Below are 4,515 nucleotides of genomic sequence, written 5' to 3'. Positions count from 1 at the left end.
TGAGGCATGCTTTCAGAAAATGTGTGTAAACAATCGAGAAAAACTGTAATAACATACTATAATGTGGTAAACAAACAGTAATAATATACTGAGTGTGTGTGTGTGTGTGTGTGTGTGTATGTGTGTCCCGGTGGGTTGTTTTGGGAAGTGAAGGGTTGGAGTGCTGAGTGCTGAGTAAGCGGTGCAGGGCCAGAGCTGGGAGACTGCAGTGCTGCTGGCAGCACACACACACACACACACACACACACACACACACACACACACACACACACACACACACACACACACACACACACACACACACTGATCTGAGCTCAGACTGATACTCAGCAGAGGGGGAGGAGGAGACGAGAGGAGAATAGAGAAGATGAGACGAGAGGAGAGGAGAGGAGAGGAGAGAAGAGAAGAGAAGAGAAGAGAAGATAAGAGAAGACAAGAGAGGAGAGGACAATAGAGGAGAGGAGAGGAGAGGAGAGGAGAGGAGAATAGAAGAGAGGAGATTAAATGAAATGAGACTATAAGAGATGAGATGACATTATAGGAGATGAGATGAGATGACACTATAGGAGATGAGAAGAGATGAGACTATAGGAGATGAGAAGAGATGAGATGAGACTAAAAGAGATGAAATGAGATGAGACTATAGGAGATGAGATAATTTGAGATGAGATGAGATGAGATGAGAGGCAACTATAGGAGATGAGATGAGACTATAGGAGATGAGATGAGATGAGACTATAAGGGATGAAATACGATGAGAGGAGACTATAGGAGATTAGATGAGATGAGAGGCAACTATAGGAGATGAGATGAGATGAGATGAGATGAGAGGAGAGGAGACTATAGGAGATGAGAAGAGATGAGACTATAAGAGATGAGACTATAGGAGATGAGTAGATTTGAGATGAGATGATACGAGACGAGACTATAGGAGATGAGATGAAATTAGATGAGATGAGAGGAGACTATAGGAGATGAGATGAGATGAGAGGAGACTATAGGAGATGAGACTATAGGAGATGAGATGAGATGAGATGAGATGAGATGAGATGAGATGAGAGAAGACTATAGGAGATGAGACTATAGGAGATGAGATGAGATGAGATGAGATGAGATGAGAGAAGACTATAGGAGATGAGACTATAGGAGATGAGATGAGATGAGATGAGATGAGATGAGATGAGATGAGAGAAGACTATAGGAGATGAGACTATAGGAGATGAGATGAGATGAGATGAGATGAGAGGAGACTATAGGAGATGAGATCAGATTAGAGGAGACGAGAGGAAATGATATGAGACCCCCCCCACCGCAGCAGACAGGGGAAAACGAATATTCCCATCTAACGCTATGGATTAAGAGTTTCTTCCAACCATATTGTTGGAACGGTGGAAGAGGCCGGTGGAAAGACAAACCAAGACGGTTTCTGTGAGTTTTATTTTGTGTCCGTCAGGTTTGAATGACGTTATGTTCCGCTGCTGGAACAGCTGATCTACCTGCTGAAACTACTAGGGGCGTTGCACACACACACACACACACACACACACACACACACACACACACACACCCTGCGCTGACAGTAAAGAGCCGAACTGAACGTGCCACACACATTTTACAAGGCCTATTGAAGGAGGCTGGGTCACGCGTCATATCTTTGGGGTTCAACACATGCGCAGTAAAATCTGGTGTGCACTCGCCGAAATTGAACCAATCGCAACGCACGACCGCAGCTCCAGTTACACTGCGCATGTGTTATACCCATGTCCACCCGTGTCCCAGCCTCCTTCCATAGGCCTTGATGTTTTACCGGTAGTAATATAACTACCCGGCAGCGCCTGCGACGGTTAACACAAGGGAAATATATATCATGTTTTAAGACGGGACGAATAGTCGCATAAACTATTCGATTTTATATAACTAACGACTATTCGAAAAATGGAAAATCATGACTCATCTCTAGACCATAGGAGAGGAGATGATATAACATATACTGCAACGTTTTCCTCATGAGGCACAGCCTGAATAATGTAAACTCCCATACACATGCACAGGGGTACAATACAAACACACACACACTACTGCACACATGCATACATAAACATAGGATAACTAGTATGTTATAGAGCCTTAAATGACACATCGTGAATAAAACAAGCATACATAAACAGCAGCATATATCTCTGTATATTCTTTCAAAATAGACACATGTTGGTACAACGCTACACACACACACACTGCAAGAGACCGGGCCCACGCCCCGACAGACACACTGCGTCACAGCCGACGATCAGAGCCGGCAGCCTTGTTTACTCCCTCTAACCTGTGTGCCACTTATTGTGCTAGAAAAGCCCTCATCTTCGCCTCCCGCCCACTCCTCCGCCGTGCTCCCTCCCCGTCTTCTGAGTCACCCGCCGCTGCTCTTTCTCCATCCCCATCCCCCCTCTCCTCTCTCCTATCCTTTCACCTTCCCATCCCTTGCTGTCAGTGCTCCCTCATCTGAATGTCTCTGCTGGGCTTCCAGAGATGTTTTTTTCACTCTCTATTTCTCTGTTTTCATCGTCACATATGTGCGTGGCTCCTCTCTCTGCTTTCAATCCCCCTCTCTCCTCCTCTGCCTCTCTCTCATCTCTTGCCTCTCTCTTCACATCCCTGTCATCACTGCTGTTGTGACTATGTATATTTAAACAATCCAGGCCCTGTTTTACGAACCTCAAAGCCGTTACCCCACCTCCCGCCCCCCTCCATCCGTATATTTGATTATATAACTGCGTCCCCATGGACCTTGAGGACACTGCGATCTAATTTTATCTGGCGATGGTGGTGGCGATGATGGGAGGATGCATCAATGCGACATTTAACACAGAAAAGCACGTCTATTTTTCTCCTCCTGATATGGATGCTGAAAATTAAAATATGACACTGTTTGTCTCCAATCAGCCTCATGTAATCAGTCCACATTAGGCAAAGATGGAGGATTTAGGTAAAACCATCACTATCTTCCCATCATCCTCTTTTTTCATTAATATGTGAAATGCAGATTCCTGTTTCAAAGGTTTAAGGCTAACATCAGAACAGTAAATACACACACGGCTGCCATTTTGATGTCTTTCTGTGCTAGGAACACAAGAGCTCCCTCCAAGTTTTCTGTTCTCCCAGCTCAATAAACAACCAACCCCCCTGCAATGCTAAATTTGCCAAACAGTGCCGTACGCTGGCTTCAATGTGGAACTGCAACTGGCTGGAGAGTTCTTTTTCTGCTGGCAGCTTAATATTTTGCAGTAGTGAAATCCAATACAAAAGCATTACGGAGGGCAAAGTGACGGCTAAACTTAAGGTGTATCTGGCTGCGTGGTAAGTAAGTGTTAACAATGTGTCTCTTTTGTGTGACTGCAGTACAATAACGAAGTAAATTAACAGACAAACAAACAATAAAAGGAAACAAAGAAAGAAAGAAAGAGCGTATGCATTGTATGAGCCACCAGCCTGTCTCCTCTCTCCTCAGCGGCCTCCTCCTGCCACTTCTACCAGGCTCTCTCACTGCAGCTCTAGCCACTGCAGAGCCAGGGGGAGGATTTTAACCTAACTTCCTAGCTGCAGTATGTACTTACAGTAGAGCTCTGCCCCTGTACTCTGCTCCCACTTTGAATACAATCACAGCCTTGTAACAATAAAACTGTTCCTCTTTGGATGCGTAATACGATATCCATCTAGCTGGGCCTACTAACTGCTTGGATTATTTGACTAATAATGGGCACACAACACGTGAAAATCAAGCTGATTTTAGGCCTGGTTCCTCCCCCCCACCCTCTCCTCACGACAATCGCCAACCCAGCCCTGATTTTTTGATGGTTATACAGATGATCTTTCCAGATATTCCTGTGGTGTGAGGCATGTTAAGAGTGTTTCTTACATCCCCCGATCGGCTCGGAAGTCCATCCTGGCCGCACCGATTTTAAATTGCAAATATTAAACACCCCAAGGACAGCCGATGAGGCAGTCACGTGAGAAAGAACTATAGACAATTGACTGTTTAGGGACCCCAGTATGCAGAAATGTTCAAACACACCATTTTAAAATAGGAGAAAAAAACACATTTATACTGCATGCAAAAAAACTGCATGTGATTATCATAAAGTGGGCATGTCTGTGAAGGGGAGACTCGTGGGTACACATAATATCTTGAGGTCAGAAGTCAAGGGACCCCTTTGAAAATGGCCATGGCAGTTTTTCCTCACCAAAATTTTGCGTAACTTCGTAGTGTTATTTAGCGTTTTTTGAACCTTCTGTATCCTTTAACTTTCAGGGTCAAGGGATTTTAGTCAGCAAAATGGCTCTCAGCTTGAACCAAGTTGAGAGTACAGTAGAAACCAATTCTGTATTTATGTAAAACACTTTGACATCTTCCAGTGTATTGACAAATATATATCTGTCCGATTTTTGTATTGTTTGACAATTGCCAAGAGATGCAAACAGTCCCTGCTGCGCATTGTGGATATACTGTACAGTACTAGATGG

This window comes from Sebastes umbrosus, chromosome 18 (genome assembly GCF_015220745.1).
Source record: "Sebastes umbrosus isolate fSebUmb1 chromosome 18, fSebUmb1.pri, whole genome shotgun sequence".
NCBI lineage: Eukaryota > Metazoa > Chordata > Actinopteri > Perciformes > Sebastidae > Sebastes > Sebastes umbrosus.
This window is presented reverse-complemented; position numbering follows the sequence as displayed.